The sequence below is a fragment of the Urocitellus parryii genome, chromosome 7 (assembly GCF_045843805.1).
Source record: "Urocitellus parryii isolate mUroPar1 chromosome 7, mUroPar1.hap1, whole genome shotgun sequence".
Lineage (NCBI taxonomy): Eukaryota > Metazoa > Chordata > Mammalia > Rodentia > Sciuridae > Urocitellus > Urocitellus parryii.
The window spans coordinates 132,108,836-132,126,718 of NC_135537.1; the positions used below are offsets into that span (position 1 = coordinate 132,108,836).

General features: G+C 43.8%; 1 pseudogene; it reads right to left on the reverse strand.

Moving 5' to 3' along the window:
• Positions 1-327: 327 nt before the first annotated feature.
• Positions 328-1,002, reverse strand: LOC113177383 (GTPase ERas-like; annotated as a pseudogene).
• Between the last annotated feature and the right edge of the window lie 16,881 nt (positions 1,003-17,883).

Consider the following 17,883-nt stretch of genomic DNA (forward strand, 5'->3'; position numbering starts at 1 on the left):
GAGGCACATCTTTGGGGGCAAAATGGCAGAGGCAGGTCATCATGAGGGTCTGGGTGTTTTTTTTTTTTTGTTGTTGTTGTTGTTATTGAAACCTGAGAACATTTTAATTTTGCACAAAAATCTCTCAATTTGACATAACAGAGCCAACATTAGAAATCCCCGTGTTGAAAAAAAAAAACCCTCACCAAAGGAAAGTTAATAAAAGTGTGTCCATCTATGCCCATTACACCAACAGTGTCCATGATACTAGTTGATAGGGGGGTGTCTCATATCAAAGGAATCATCATCCTGGCCTGTGGGAGAAGACATCTTTCCAGACCTGTATCTTCAGGCCACAGAGCAGCCACAACTGCACATGGCCTTCTGGTGCCTGGACTTCTCCTCACGTGACACTGCCATGGCCTTCCGGACCCTTTGGATCTCTTGGATAAGCAGGGAAAAGGCTTCCTCCACACCTTGCTGGATCTTGGCTGAGGTCTCCACGCATGCCCCCCCCCCAGCTTTGGGCCAGGGCTACAGCAGCAGCATGAGCATCTCCAGTGGTGGTCACAAGGTCACACTTGTTGCCCAGCAGGACTAGGGGCTTGGGGTGGCAAGGACTCCAGGTGGCCCATATCTGCTGCAGCTGGGTCAGAGATGAAGGATCATCGAGAGCAAAGACACCTAGCACACCGTCACCCACTGCCAAGCACTGGTCACGCAGGGCCCTGTGAGTTTCCTGCCCTGCAGTGTCTAGCGCATTCAGAATATAGCCCCCATGGTCCAGGGCCACCTCCTTCCAGAAGGAATCTTGGGTGGTGGGGTCGTGGTCTTCCACAAAGCCCTGGTGGGTCATCTGGATGGTCAATGCACTGTTGCCCACGCCACTTGGCACCCACTACCACCGCCTTGTACTCAGGCAGTCGCTTGCCAACACCCTTGCAGTGTGACCAAGCCTCTCGACTCTCCTTTGAGCTAGGGCTCCAGGTGCTCAAAGACATCAGGCTTTGTTGGCAGTTCCATGCCCCCAAACAGGCAGCTCAGGGAAGAGAGAACAGCAGGCTCTGTGTCCTGAAGAAGCGATGCACAGGAAGCAGCTGGTGGATCTCGAGGGTCTGGGTTTCATAGGGTTTAGCCAAGCCAGATCATGGGAGGAGTTACTTTGGGTGGGCAGTTTTAGGGCCAGGTGTTAGGAGGAGTTTAGGGTGGGGCAGGAGCACAGGTAGGTAACCATATACTTCCATGTCCACTTCACCTTTCAATATATACCCCTGGTAGCTCTAGGATTATTTTTGAAGGGGACATGTTTTTCTTTTCCTCTTCTCCCTCTATTCCCCACTAACCTGGGGACTGGAGATATCTGTGCTCCACAGGGAGGAGATGTCTGCCAGAGTTTCTAGGAAGAGAATATCTTCCAAATTAAACAAGTGAATCCTAACACACTATCAGGGTACCCTGGGATCCCCTGTCAGGGCACACCTGGAAGTAGGCAGAATCATAGCTGTCAGGACCTGCCCTGGATGCAGACACCTTTGAGTCCTGATGCACGGGGTTCTGAACAATTATTGGATTCAGTCTGGCACAGTAGTGCCAGATCCTTACCCCAGCTTGGATAACAAGGCGTGGCTCCAGGAGTGAGCATCACCCACTGAAGATGAGTTACACTTACCTGTTCCTTTGTAATTCTACCCCTTTGTTCTTTGGGGGATAGAATGTTCCATGGAAACTCCCCTTGTGTTTCCCCTATATAAGAATAAAGAATTCCAGTGGCTGTCTCTTTCCACAGACCTGTAAGGTTGGAGAGCTGTCCTGGATTTTGAAAAAAGTACTTCTGTGGGTTTTTATTCTTCCTTTGTCATTTTCTTTAGTGATTGGAATAATAAGATTTGTGAATCCAGCATAGGTCACTAGCTGGGAGAGACGGTGATACACAGACTCTGAGACAAGAGTCCCCTGTGTTTCTCCTTTGCTAGCAAAGCCATAAAATAATCTTATTCTCCAAACTGTGTCTGCATTATTAAATGGCCATGAATTGGCATCAGGGACAAGGACCAATCTTTGGGTTACATTATTAGTTTCATTTGTGCCAACTGGAGGAAAAAGGAGGTGGGACAGCATAAGGTGGACTTGTTGAGGGACCTGCTTACTTCTGGCCAAGTCCTCACTCCCTTTCTCATTTCTACAGGGCTCAGCTCACTGAGCCTCCCTCCACTGACTGCCAGGTCATTCCTGCTTGCTCCAGGACCCAAGCCTGGCTGGCCCATTCCCTGCCTCCATGGAATAAACTGCTTGGAGTCCACCCCAACCCTCCCTGTTCAGAGTATGCCCTAAACAGCAGCAGTGTGTGAGGGCCTCCTGAGCTTGGTGTTCTTTGACCCTGTTTGGAGCCCTCACACCCCACTTGTTATTTTTGTCACAGGTACTGAGCTACTAACTTGCCCAGGAAATACAGTGGTTAACAAGGTAGATGTGCTCTCAAAAACCGAACATTCCAGGGGTGGAAGAGGCCATCTTAAAGAAGCAAGGGATTATTACAATTGGTGGTTAACACATTTTAATGTATTCATTTATTATTGATTTATGCTCAATATTTGAAATTATTGAAGACAGCCTCACACAGGCTCTGTAAGTGCTCTACAGCACCATTGAACTACTACACCCCCATCAAGTTTTGTTTAATTTTGAGGCAAAGTCTCGCTAAATTGCCAAGACTGGCATTCAACTGATGATCTTCATACCACAGCCTCCCAAGTAACTGGTAAGCAGTGTGCACCACCATGCCTAGTTTATTAGCACCTTTTCATTTCAGCCATTCTTTCTGACTCTTACTTGCAGAATGCTAGTGATGTCATTGAAAACCTTCCTGAAAAATTCTTTCAAATCCCACAGTAAATATTTCTTCAGAGATCTCTCTCTTTCTTTCAGTCTTTGGGATGGCGTACTCTTCTCTTGCTTTGAAGAAAAATTTCAGAACACCTATAATGTTTGAAAACATTATTAACATTATTTCATCCATACAGAGTTACATAAAAATAATTTAATGAGTACTTGTGGACCACCCCCATACACAATTTTTTCTCTCTTGTTCTCAAAAGAAGTAACTTCTTGGACTGGGGACATGTCTCAGTGGGAGGGGGCTTGCCAAGTATGCAAAAGACCCTGTATTTAAGGACTTTTGTCCTCAAAAAAGTACCACATGCCTATAATTCCTGCAACTTGGGAGGGAGGCAGAGGCAGGAGGATTGCAAGTTTGAAACCAGCCTGGGCAACTTGGTGAGATGCTAATCAACTTAGCAAGACCCTGTCACAAATTAAAAAATGGTCTGAGGATGTGGCTCAGTAGTTAAATAGTCCTAGGTTCAATGCTCAGCGAAGAAGGAGGAGGAAGAGGAAGAGGAGGAGGAGGAGGAGGAGGAGGAGGAGGAGGAGGAGGAGGAAGAGGAGGAGAAGAGTTCACTAGGACCAAGGGCTGAATCCCCTCTTCAGGTCTACATTGGGAAGTCCTACTATCAGGACATGACAGTTGCTCTAGTAGTTCAACATTATTGCTAGTGATTCTGCTTTACCTCTCATCATTTTTACCTCCCACCCCCACCCCTCAGGACCCAGATTCTCCATCTCTGCTTCCCTGTCCTCAGGCTCCTTCCTCCTGAGGCCATGTGCCAGTTTCTGAATGACTGCTCTCTACTCATATCTCTTGCTGCACCTTCTGATTATTTGTGGTTTCTATTGCCTCACGGCATTTTTTTTTTTTTTTTTTTTTTTTTTTTACTGCTGTCATTCATACATTTCTCAGTTTGGGCACTCTTATAACTGAAAGTTTAGTCCCTATCCCCAATGTCAATTAATACCAATACAATGATGAGGACACAGTTTTGAGAAAAAGTTAAAATAAGGTTTACTGCTTTGGTAGCAGAGGAGAAACACAGGGGCTCCTGTCCCAAAGACTGTGAACAAGGGGCTTTTAAAGGAACTTCAAGGGTTACATTCCACGGCCCAGGATGGCATATTAGGATTCACTTGCTAATTTGGGAGATATTCACGTCCCAGATGCTTAGCAGGCATCTCCCCCTTGTGATGAGTGTGTTCAAGTGCAGTTAACCAGAGGAAGAAAAGAAAACACTGTCTCCCCAATTTTGTTAGGGAGGGGGAGAGGGAAGAAGAGAGAAAAAAATATTTAAAAAATAAGCCTTGGGGGCTGGGGATATGGCTCAGTTGGTAGAGTGCTTGCCTTCCATGCACAAGGCCCTGGGTTCAATACCAGGACTACTACTACTACTACTACTACTACTACTACTAATAATAATAATAATAATAATAATAATAATAATAATAGTGTCTTAGAGCAAGAAGGGTACATTCAGAAGGTAAAGGAACCACTGTTAAATTTCCCACTGTCAATTTCTACCTTCCATTTCTATGGAAAAGTGGGCAGGGACATCTCCAAGTTACTTCATGCTGAGGGTGATGTTGGGGAAAAGAGACCCAAAATCTTTGTTTTCTGTCAGATGGGGCATGAACTACAGCAGTCCAAAGGTCCATGGTAGCAGTTGACAAGTGACTAGACAAGGTTTATGCTAGGACAACAGTAAACAAGAGAGCAAAGCATTACTTTTTTGATAAACAATTAATATGAAAACAATTTATTTGCCAGTGTCTGGAATGCAGGACAAGCTTGTGTCTCTAGAAGTCCTTTGTGATAGTTAAATATTAGGCACTCTCATTAAGTACCCTTTCTTTACAGCCTCCAGCTTTACTTACTTTTGTTGGGCTGACACAAGTGTACATCTTAGGTTATATTAAAAAAATTTGGTTTTCTTTTTAAATGTCCATGTAGGACTGTGCTCAGGCTACCCTCTCCTGCCAGGTGTTTAAGACCAAGTTGGTCAAAACTGACCTTGTTTCTATCTAGTCTGAAGAGTCAGCCGAGACTCCTCAGAGATGACTCTTGGGGACATGTGTGAAGCCTCCTGGCTTCTTTAGGTTTCCTCTATCAGTGGTGCCATGTGCCAGGATGGGTCAGATCAGGGTCTTGATGACCACACATGTGACTTCTTTTGGAAGTTTTAGGCATTTCATTCCAGTGACCCTCCTCTTTGCATAATATGCACCACCAGTTGGATTTCTGTTCTCTTGGGTCCCTTCAATCTTTCTGATTGGCAGATCAGGTGACTCACCAGAATTTCAGAGGGATTCCATCATTCTCTGGGTGCTGGCTGAACTTGGAAGGCAAGGGCCAAATATTGGCTGATTTTTCCTTGGCCCTTTCACTTCCTTGACTTTGGTCTCCAAGTTTCTGATTTTAAACACCCAGCAAGCCAGTTTCACCAGTCTTAAAGAGGGAGTAACAGGTTATAACTTTAATATATGCAGTTTTACAGCTACCCTTTCATTTAATTGGGTTAGCATCTATACTGGAACTCAGTATTATATACTCTTTGTCCTGTAGGTGATGGCTTATTCTCTCAAATTAACCCAATTTTTTTCTTTTAGAAGCAGTGCCTCTGCAAAACATTAACGAGCAACCTTTATAAAGTTTACAAGGAAAATACAAAATGAAATTAACAGAGCAAAAACATACTCAGTTTGTGCAATAGCTATGAACCATAAAAAATGACTTTTATAATCTTAAACCTTTACTTAGTTATATATTATATTCCCTCTTTGAGATCACAGTAATCTTTACAACAAAAATCAATCTTTTGAACACCAATTTTAAATGAGCTGAAGTCTAGCCTATTTTGGAGCCACTCTAACATGGAATAAGGTGGGAGGCAGAGCCTTATCTCAGGTAAGTTACTATTTTAGACAATTTTAGTTTGGGGAACATAAGCTTGGTAAAGTGCTTTTCCAAGCTTTATATTTTAAAATTTCTATACTAGAAGAAATGAGTATACTTAATATACAAAGAACTAATAGTTAGCATCACCATTACACAGATGTCCTTTGTATTAACTAAGTTTAATTTTTCACAGTAAAATTCAGAATTCATGGATCATTACAGGTTTGCAGAGTTTAGCAGTACTAGCAAAAAATCAAAAGAATAGCCTTAAATCTCTTATATATGTAGGGAACAGTGTTAATTATCAGAACTAGTTAAAGCAGACAGATATAAGCCAGTTTTTCAAATGGCAGTGTGGCCCTTTTTATGCCAGATGCAATATATAAGAGAGCATTTATTGGTCATATAAGAGAGCACTTATTGGTCAAACCTATATGAACTTTCATTTTATAAAGTTTTACAGAACATTTAGATAAGATTCAGCAAACATATTTCGTTTCAGATGTATTTATATTTCTATCACATATATTCAGGTTATTCATGAAAAATCAAGCCTGGTCAAAATTTTAAGTTATCTGTTTCTCTAACAATGAAAAAACCTAAAGGTAATGGACATCACAGTTTTTTATAACTCTCAAGACTTGTACAAATTTTACTCATCAGCGTGAGATTTTTTTTTAACAGGCAGGATAGGCAGAGTAGGAGATCTAGAAAAGTTGACTCAATTCATATTTTAAACTGGCCAGAAGAGAATGGATTCCCAGAATCCCCATTAATGTCTCTATATTAAGGGGTTATCCCCTCCCCCTGGGGGAGGTTATTTCCTCCTAAAACAAAATGTTGATCAAAATAACATTGATCATTGATTTTTATCCCAAGAGAGAAATGAGACAGTCTGGCATATTTTTTAAAAACTGTGCCTTAAATCTTTTTCCCTTCCAGTTTGAGCTCAAGGGGTAGGAACATAGGTTATTGTTATTTGACCAGTTTCTATTGTCATCATCATAATGTCAACAACTTTAAGTTAGTTCCCCACTGTCAACTGTACCCAGAGATTCTGTCATTATATGTGTATGTATCTGGGGCATTCTGTCCAATAAAAGTCACATTGCCCATACAAAGATTCGTAGGGACCTCTCTTTGCAGAAATCAGCAGAACCAAGACATAGGTGCTTGAATTCATGTATTTTAGATTTGGGGGCAATAGGTAGAGCTGCACCCAGAAGTGTTCTCTGGCCAAATAGAGCATCCAGTGAGATCTTTAAAAAGGGGAAACTATTTTGTCCCAAGGTTATAATTTTATTTCATAGAACTGTAACCTATTGCCCCACTCCTTGCGCCTGGCAACTTTTATCTTCTACCCCCCATTAAGATAGGCTAGTTAACTGGGCACAGTGGTGCACTCCTGTAATCCTAGTGGCTCAGGAGGCTGACAGGAGGATTGTGAATTTAAAGCCAGTCTCAGCAATTTAGGGAGGTGCCAATCAATTCAGTGAGACCCTGTCTTCAATTAAAATACAAAATAGGGCTGGGGAAGGGCTGGGAGTGGTGACTCAGTAGTAAAGCACTTGCCTGGCACGTGTGAGGCTCTGGGTTCAATCCTCAGCACCTCATATAAATAAATAAATTAATTAATTAAAATAAAAAGACTCATTTACAACTAAAAATCATTTTTAAAAAAGGGGGGGTGGGGGCTTGGGATGTGCCTCAGTGGTTGAGTGCCCCTGACTTCATTCCTTGGTATCAAAAAAAAAAAAAAAAAGAATTTCTTTCACCTCCAAATTGTGAAAAAAGCAAGAACACAAATAAATAAATTTAAAAATGAATTCTTCATGGAACTGCCTTGGATTGTACAGTCATCACTAAATCAAAGGTTGAGGCCAAATAATGCAATGTTCTAACAAATCAGGCCTCAGTCTCAAGTCTACTCTGAGAAACAGGTCGTAGTCTCTAAAGGAGAGAGGATCAATGAACAAATATTAAGAATATAAAATGAAGCCAGGCATGATGGTACATGCCTGTAATCCCAGACCTTGGGAGTCTGAGGTAGGAAGATCATGAATTCAAAGACAGTTTCAGCAACTTAGTGATGCCCTAAGTAACTCAGTAAGACCTTGTCTTAAATAAAATACAAAAAAGAGCTGGAGATATTCAGTGGTTAAGTGCTCCTGAGTTCAATACCTAGTTAAATATATATATGAAATAAACTGACAACTGAAGCCTGCTATCATCTTTTTTATTTCTCGAAGGAACACTCTCCATGTGACAAAGGGAAATTATGAGGCCACTGTACACAATTTTTGAGCTGCCTAGTTTACCAAATATTCTCCTGTCCTAAGCAATTCTTACAACCAGTCAAGAGGCAAGTGGTACCCCTCTACCCTTTATAGAGATGAGGCAATTGTGACTTAGAGACATGAGATGGCTTGGAGATATGTTCAAACAGGTAAGGAATCAAAGAAAGACTACAAACACCTAGGTACAGAAAAAGAAGACATGGACACCAGGCAACTTCCAGTGTGTGACTAACTCCAGCAACTGCTGCCAATCAGCATCCACCCCTACTCCTCACAAGCTGTAGCTGGTGATAAGGGCCTCTCTCCCTTATCATCGTGATCCTGCCAGTTTCTACCACATCTTTTCTCCAACCTTTACTCATGCTCCAGCCTGTTTTCCTCTGGACCCAGGGACCTCAGGCTCACTTTCACTCACTGCCTCACCATGAACCCATGGAACCGTGCCTGCTGTGTGGGACTCTTTCTAACTACTCTTTCTCTAGTCTGCATCGTGGCCAATGCCTTCCTACTGGTTCCTGATGGGAAGACCTGGAGCAGTGACCAACTCAGCTTGCATGTCTTGCTCATGCCTGGCTTCATCGGCGGGGGATTGATGGTGAGGAGTCTACAGCAGAGGCCAGTGACCAGGGGTGTGGGCACAACCATAAGGGGTTCTGGATGTGAAGGGAGGGGAGAGGGAAAAGGACAGAGCTCCAGAGGGGATGGCAAGTGCTTGATGGGGACAAGGGATGTGCCCCATCCTCCCCTACACACTCAGCACTCTGTAGACAGCCCGGGAGGAGCCCCCAAGGACCTGAGATGAATGTCTAAGGGAAGGGGAAGGCAGGGAAGGGAGGCTCAAGTCTCTAAAGAGCTTCCCTTCTGGGTCAAACATGTCCTACCTGACCCTCCCTGCCTCTCCAGCTGAGCAGATGTTAGGGACCCCTCACTACAAGGGTCAAGCAAAAGGAGCAGCTGGTTGTGTGGGAGGTTATCAGGGCAGGGTAATAATAAGCAGCAAAAATGTCTGGAGCCAGGCAGTGATGTCACCCATCAGTCACTCTATCAGCTCAGTGCTGTCCTTCCCTCCTCCTCATCCACTGTCTCTCAGCCCACATTCTGGATGCCCACTCTGTGCTGGGTACTAAGGACAAACTCAGAAGCAGGTCAGTAGGGCAGAGAAGTTGTCCCCAAGGCTTCCTGGAGTTGAGGATCTGCTGGAGAAGTAGAGGAAGAGGGGACACAGATTTCCTGTATCTCCTCCTCCTCTCTTTCCCCGTTTAGGGGAAGTTTTAGATGGTCAACCTAGTGTCATATTTGTGTGGGGCAAAGTTGAGAGATCTACCCAGCAGAGTTTCCCTCTTTTCAGGACAGATTTCAGAACGTTCTCTAGAAGAGGTCTCACCATGCCCCTATTCCAGGCTACATCTCTATTAGATAAACTAGGATAACTCTCCTTGAACTAGCAACTCCTTCTTGTCTTCTGCTCCCCATCTCTTACACAGATTCATGGCTGTTGGATACTATTCCATCTCTCTGACCTCAACTCTCTCTGTGATGAAACACTCCTCCCACACCTACACACTCTCCAGTGTCACATCATGTCCCTTCCTCAGCTTAAATTATCCCCCCACTCCTCCACCCAGTCTAGCTACTCTTCTTCACTGGCAATCCCCAAGGAGGAGCTCCCAATATTCTGACAGGTATCTTTCTCCTCCTCCACAACTTGAGTCACTCTCAGGAAATACCACATTAAGCCACAGAGACACAAGGTCCCTGCTCCCCTGGAAGCTTGTGTTCCTTTGTGGAGGTAAATATTTCGAGGAAGCAAGACTAGAAGCCCCATGAGAGCCAGGACTGCCTGTTTTGTTGGTTGCTGTGTGCCTAGGCTAGTGCCTTCACCTAACAGGAAATAGGTTAATAGTCACCAAATGAATGAAGATGATTTCAGACTGGAGTGGGTATCACCAAAAATAAAAATAAACAGGGCTGGAAGTAGAGTTCATTGGTAGGGCATGTACCTAGAATTTATGAGATGTTGGGTTTGATCCCTGTGTGTGTGTGTGTGTGTGTGTGTGTGTGTGTGTGAGAGAGAGAGAGAGAGAGAGAGAGAGAGAGAGAGAACACAAGCCAGCCAGGCATGGTAACACATGTCTGTAATCCCAGGAACTCAGGAGGCTGAGGCAGGGAGAATCACAAATTTGAGAACAACCTGGGCAATAAATAATTAAAAGGACTGATATAGGGCTTGGTGAAAAATACCCCGAGTTCAATTGCCAGTAGTGCAAAGAGATAGAAAGAGAGAGATAAGAAAATCATGACTTTGATTGAGATCAACCTGGGAAAATTAGACCATATAATATGGGGAGATGTAGGGAGAAGAAAAAGAGTTCATGCTAAGGATGTAACTCAGTAGCAGAGTGCCCTATGTTATTCAATCTCTGGTACCATAATAAATAAATAAATAAAGCTATCATAAACAGCATTTAGGGCAAGAAGTTTGGGGATTTTTCTTTTTGTTTTTTGGTCTTGTGTGTGTGTGTGTGTGTGTGTGTGTGTGTGTGCACGCACATTAAACTCGGGGTCATTTGAATGCTAAGCACATGTCCTGCTACTAAGCTGCATCCCTAGCCCCAGCTCAATGTAGTTTTACAAAGTGAACATACCCATATACCCAACTCCCACTTCCAAAACCAATTCATTCGTGCCCCTGTAGTCCCAGCTCCTCAGGAAGCAGAGGCAGGAGGATCTTGAGGCTGACACTAGGAATTCCAGGTTGACCTGGGTAAAATGGAAAAAACCCAATTCATACAACAAATGAACAAAAAAACCCAAAGATTATGTTACCAGAATCCCAGATATACTATCACTAGGTACTACCCAAAACTCACAAGGTTAACCATTATTCTGTCTTCTAACCCCAGAAACTACTTTTGTCTCTTTAGTATTCTATATAATATGAAATTATACACTGAGTTCTTTTGTGTCTGGCTTCCTTAGCATAATATTGTATTTGTGAGAACCATCCATGTTACTTTGTGTAGCTCTACTTTTTTATTTCTTATGCATTCCATCATGTGAATACACTTCAACTTAAACATTCTACTGCTGGTGGACAGTTTGGGTTTTTTTGCAAATAATGTTGCTATCATCCTTCCTGTGGGTGCCTTAGGTGAACATATGTGATTATTTCATTGTTGCTCTTAGGAGTAACACTGCTGACTCTTAACATTTGCAAATATTCAGTGCTAATACTGGCAAGTAGTTTTCTGAAGTTTTTTTTTAATCCATTAATTCCTATCAGCACAGTGTGAGTTCTAGTTGCTCCAAACCCCACTGAATTGAAGAATATCCCTCTGGATCTTGTGTGGAGAATGGATAGTAGGACCTGGTCAGCCATAGATGCACAGAGATGAGACTAATATCATGGAGGGAAAACGGTACCTTCAAATAGCCCAGTGGCCATGGTGATAGAGAAAAGTGAGGAGATTTGAGCTATAAGAGTGTTGCCTCCTGAATTTATGGTGACAATTCTCTTTTCATGAAGATAGTTAGATGGCAGGGAAGAAGACAAAGAAATTTACACCACAAAAGGAAGCTAATAATTTGGCCAAAAGTAAAATTCTCAAGGAGGTGGGTGATTCGAAATTGGTAAATGTGATTTGGGGGTGCAACTCAGGGTTAGAGCACTTGCCTAGCATGGAAAGACCCTGGATTAGATCTCCACCAAAACAACCCACACATACACAAGTAAATCCAGAAGGAAATTCTAGGTATTTGTGGATCCTGAATCCTCCCAGTAAGTGACCTCACCAGTGAGGGTAAACAGTGGGGTCAGCATTGGCCCTGAATCTGCCCTGACACAGGAGGAGGAAAGCGAGAGTGCTGGTGGAAATTTGGTTCCACTCATCAGGTGCTTCTCTGAGGTTGCTGTGGATGATATAACAGAACTAAAACTCTCAGCCCCTTCCCTGGAAAAGAACAAAATGCTGCCTTGTATGTTGTATGCCAGACAAGACCAACAGGGAGGGAAGGATCAAAACTGCCATGGAATTCCAGGGATGGGAGATGAACAAAGAACCTGGCCTGGGCTATGAAGACAATGACAAGGCTGGAGGCAGAGTGAGGAGCCTCAAAGGATTAAGAAACCCTCCTCACAGAAGGCTCTGTGGCTCACATCTGTATTCCCAGTGGCTTAGGAGGCTTAGGTAAGAGGATCACAATTTCAAATCCAGCCTCAGCAACTTTAAAAGACCCTCATCAACTCATTGAGATCCTGTATCTAAAAACAAATATAATAATGGGCTATGGATATGGCTCAGTGGTTATGTGCTCTTGGGTTCAATACCCAGTACCAAAACAATACAAAAAAAAAAGAAAATCCTCCCCACCCCTGCCCCCCACCCCCAATTGAACTCAGCCACATTTTCCCACTGAGCTACAACCTCAGCCCTTTATTTTTTTCTGTTGAGATAAGCTCTCTCTGTGTTGCCAAGGCTGCTCTTGAACTTGCATCCTCCTGCCTCAATCTCCTGGATCTCTGGGTTCACAGGTGTGCCCCATCCCACCCTGGCAACACCAAGGTTAATCTTGTGGGGGCAGGAATGGTGAAGTATAGGGTGGCATGGGGCAAGAGCTAAGGGGACTGAGTAGAGAGGCTAAGAACATCTTCCTCAAGGAACTTGATTAGGAATTGAATGGGAGAAGAAGGAAAAAGGACTGATAGATTCAGGAGCCATTGAAGCAAAATTCAAGAAGACTTGAGTTTGGCAAGGTGCAAAAGGATTAAAGTTTTCCAGCCTAGGTGATCTTGTGGATGACATTTTTCAACTAAAAGGATGAGGAAATCAAAGGGAGATGAATTTGGGAAGTATTATCAGGTCACTTCTGGTACAGGCTGAATCAGAGCTATAACCAAGACATTTGAGTGAACACATCCTTCGGGCAGTTCGATTTGGTTCTCTAGGCATGTACAGGTAACTGTTGGCAGGGGAATAGCTGATTCCCTGGCAGGAGTGATCTTCCTGTGGGAAAAGTCACAGGAAGAAAAAAAGTTCAGGGGCTGGATCTTAGGAAATCCCACACTCCACATCACAGCATTTGTGAGCATACTTGAGCATATCCTAGCTCACCAGACCTTCCAACACCTCTACCTCTTCCCACTGCTGAAGGCATTTATAGCTAAGGAGCATTTACTCTAAAGCAGTCTTGACAGCAGGCCCCCCAGTTACCATTAAATCCCAAAAGCAACTCATGACATAGATTTACAAACCAATTTAACATAGGACACACTGAGACACAGAGAAATGAATCAACTCATTTGGGTTTGAAGTTGAAGGCCCTTGCCTTCAACTCAGGTCCTCCTGATTTCCATTCAGAAAGGTATCTACCATATGCCAAAATGTATGGGCAATGTTTAGTATTGAACCCAACCTTCAAGGAAGCTAAAATATGGACAGAGATAAGTAGGAAAATAATGATAAAGTAAGTTAGAGACCATTCATGCTCCAGGAGAGGTCCAAAAGACTGAGGACATCTTAGGCCACCTCCAGAGGTGGTAAAGACCTTGAGAATCTTTGTTTGTTGCCAGATTCACACTATTAACACTGACTCTTGTCTCACAGGTGCTGTGTCCAGGATTCAGAATGATTCTGGCAGCAGTTGAACATCCCAACTGGGTGAGATCCAAATTAAAAGGAGATTCAGCAGGGCATAGTGCATACCCCTGTAATCCCAGTGGCTCTGGAGGTTGAGGCAGGAGCTTCTCAAGTTTGAGGCCAGCCCCAGGCAATTTTGCAGGATCCTCTCTCATTAATAATAAGAAATAAAAAGTCGGGGCTGGGGTTGTGGTTCAGTGATAGAGTACTCACCTAGCATGTTGTAAGGCACTGGGTTCAATTCTCAGCACTACATAGAAATAAATAAATTATATAAAGGTATTGTGTCCATCTATAAGTAAAGTTGAGAGAAAGAAAGAGAGAGAGAGAAAGAAAGAAAGAAAGAAAGAAAGAAAGAAAGAAAGAAAGAAAGAAAGAAAGAAAGAGAGGGAGGGAAGGAGGGAGGGACGGAGGTGTGGATGAGGCTGGAGATGTGGCTTGGGTTGGGGCTGGGGCTGGGGCTCAGCTGGTAGCGCACTTGCCTGGCATGTGTGAGACAGTGGGTTCTCACAAATAAATAAATAAAATACAGATCCATAACAACTAATAAAAATATTTTTTAAAGTGGGGGGGGGTGCTGTGGATCAATCTCAGTGGTAGAGCACTCCTGGGTTATATCCCCAGTGAGCCTAACACTCCAAAGAGAGAGAGAGAGAGAGAGAGAGAGATTGATTGAGGATTCGGTTTCTAAACTAGTCTCTCCCTGAGCCACAGCAGGCTCCACAGAATTCCTCACCGCAATGAGTATCTATTGGTCCTAATTTTGCTTAACTCTAAGCCCTGGGTTTATAGGAAAATGTATTTTCAAGTGCACTATTTCGGGATGGCTTCCCCAGCCCCCAGAATCTCTATTTAACCTGGCTCCAGAGTCACTTGACCATGTGGCAGGGGGCTGGGGATGGTGGGAGCTCAGAGCTAGGTGCAGTCAGGCCATGAGTGGGGACGGGGCGGCCCTATTCAGCTCACCTTGCACACCGGGTCCAGATTCCACGTTCCTGCTGGTGCTCAGTCTTCGGAATGCTTGGTGCCATCTACTGCCTCTCTGTGTCAGGAGTCGGTCTCAGAATTGGACCCAAATGCTCCATAAATGGCGAGTGGGACTACCACTTCCAAGAAACCGCGTAAGGCTTAGCATCTGTTAGTGACCCCCCACCCCCCCAGTCTCTGCATTAAATGGCTCCCATGCTCTTCCCACGTGGGTGCCACTGAGCTTCAGGAGAATTCCCTCCATGTGGGTCTAACTAACCCTTTGAAAAATCCCACCCTGTGAGTGGAGGGGACTGCGGGTGGGGGTAGGGTGTCGTGTGACCTCCTTCACTCACTGGACCCTATCTGTCCACAGAGGCGCTTACTTGAAGAATGATACTTCCTGGAATTTGTGTGAGGAGCCACTCAAAGTGGTGCCCTGGAATGTGACGCTCTTCTTCTTGCTGGTCGTTGCCTCCTGCCTGGAGATAGTGCTGTGTGCTTTACACCTGGTGGTAGAGCCCATTCATGCTCCAGGAGAGATCCAAAAGACTGAGGACATCTTAGGCAACTTCCAGAGGAGGTAAAGACCTATTAATTTAGAACTTGGGAACTTCAGGATTAGAATATGGCCCTCCTTGCTCTGAGTCTTATTTTTGAAAAGAGATATGATTTTCTTTTTCTCTCCTTCCTCCCCCTTCCAACCTGGGGGCAAGGAATAAGATTACCTTGAGTTATCTGGGCTCCACAGGAAGGAGATGTGTGCCAGAGTTTCCAGGAAGAGACTATCTCCCAAATTAACAAGTGAATCCTAAACACACTATCCAGATGCCCTGAGACCCCCCTCTCAGGGCACACCTAGAATGTAGATTTTGAAGACATTCTTTAAAAGCCCTGTTTGCCCTGATGGGTAAAATCACAGCCTCTGGGACAGGACTCCCCTGTGTTTCTCCTTTGCTGGCAAAACAATAAAATTATTTTTCCTTTTTTCTCAAAACAGTGTCCTCATTATTAAATTGGCATGAATTGACATAGGGTACATGGATCAAGCTTTGAATTACATTATTAGTGACAACTGGAAGAAAAAGGAAGTGGGACAGCATAAGGTGGACTTGTTGAGGGACCTGCTTGCTTTTGGTGAAGTCCTTACTTCCTTTCTCATTTCTACAGGGCTCAGCTCACTGAGACTTCACTGACTGCCAGGTCATTCCTGCTTGCTCCAGGACCCCAGCCTGGCCTGCCCAATCCCTGCCTCCCTGAAATAAACAGTTTGGAGTCCACCCTACCCATCTCTCAGCGGAGAATACCCTAAACAGCAGTGTGTGAGGGCCTCCTGAGCTTGGTGTTCTGTGACCCTGTTTGGAGCCCTCACACCCTACTTGTTATTTTTGTCACAGGTACTGAGCTACTAACTTGCCCAGGAAATACAGTGGTTAACAAGGTAGATGTGCTCTCAAAAACTGAACATTTCATGGGTGGAAAAGGCAATTTTAAAGAAGCAAGGACTTATTACAATTGGTGGTTAACACATTTTAATGTATTCATTTATTATTGATTTATGCTCAATATTTGAAATTATTGGGCTGGGGATGTGGCTCAAGCGGTAGCGCGCTTACCTGGCATGCTTGCAGCCCGGGTTCGATCCTCAGCACCACATACAAACAAGGATGTTGTGTCTGCCAAAAACTTAAAAATAAATATTAAAAAATTCTCTCTCTCTCTCTCTCTCTCTCTCTCTCTCTCTCTCTCTCTCTTTAAAAAAAATTGAAATTATTGAAGCCAGGGTTTTGTTTAATTTTGAGGCAAAGTCTTGCTAATTTGCCAAGACTGGCATTCAACTGATGATCTTCCTACCACAGCCTCCCAAGTAACTGGTAAGCAGTGTGCACCACCATGCCTAGTTTATTAGCACCTTTTCATCTCAGCTATTCTTTCTGACTCTTACTTGCAGAATCCTAGTGATGTCACTGAAAACCTTCCTGAAAAATTCTTCCAAATCCCACAGTAAATATTTCTTCAGAGATCTCTCTCTTTCTTTCAGTCTTTGGGATGGCGTACTCTTCTCTTGCTTTGAAGAAAAATTTCAGAACACCTATAATGTTTGAAAACATTATTAACATTATTTCATCCATACAGAGTTGCATAAAAATAATTTAATGAGTCCTTGTGGACCACCCCCATACACAATTTTTTCTCTCTTGTTCTCAAAAGAAGTAACTTCTTGGGCTGGGGACATGGCTCAGTGGGAGGGGGCTTGCCAAGTATGCAAAAGACCCTGTATTTAAGGACTTTTGTCCTCAAAAAAGTACCACATGCCTATAATTCCTGCAACTTGGGAGGGAGGCAGAGGCAGGAGGATTGCAAGTTTGAAACCAGCCTGGGCAACTTGGTGAGATGCTAATCAACTTAGCAAGACCCTGTCACAAATAAAAAAATGGTCTGAGGATATGGCTCAGTGGTTAAATAGTCCTAGGTTCAATGCTCAGCTCAGAAGAAGAAGAAGAAGAAGAAGAAGAAGAAGAAGAAGAGGAGGAGGAGGAGGAGGAGGAGGAGGAGGAGGAGGAGGAGGAGGAGGAGAACCATCTTTCAGATTCACTAGTGATCAACTTAAAGACATAAGTGGCCTGCTCTTGACCTGCTTCATAGTTCACTAGGACCAAGGGCTGAATCCCCTCTTCAGGTCTACATTGGGAAGTCCTACTATCAGGACATGACAGTTGCTCTGGTAGTTCAACATTATTGCTAGTGATTCTGCTCTACCTCTCATCATTTTTACCTCCCACTCCCACCCCTCAGGACCCAGATTCTCCATCTCTGCTTCCCTGTCCTCAGGCTCCTTCCTCCTGAGGCCATGTGCCAGTTTCGGAATGACTGCTCTCTACTAATATCTCTTGCTGCACCTTCTGATTATTTGTGGTTTCTATTGCTTCATGGCATTTTTTTTTACTGCTTTCATTCATACATTTCTCAGTTTGAGCACTCTTATAACTGAAAGTTTGGTCCCTATCCCCAATGTCAATTAATACCAATTTATAACGAGGACACAGTTTTGAGAAAAAGGAAAAATAAGGTTTACTGCTTTGCTAGTACTCCTGTCCCAAAGACTGTGACTCTCCAGATCGAGAGGAGCAGGGGGCTTTTAAAGGAACTTCAAGGGTTACAGTCCAGGGCCCAGAATGGTATATTAAGATTTGCTTCCTAATTTGGGAGATATTCACTTCTC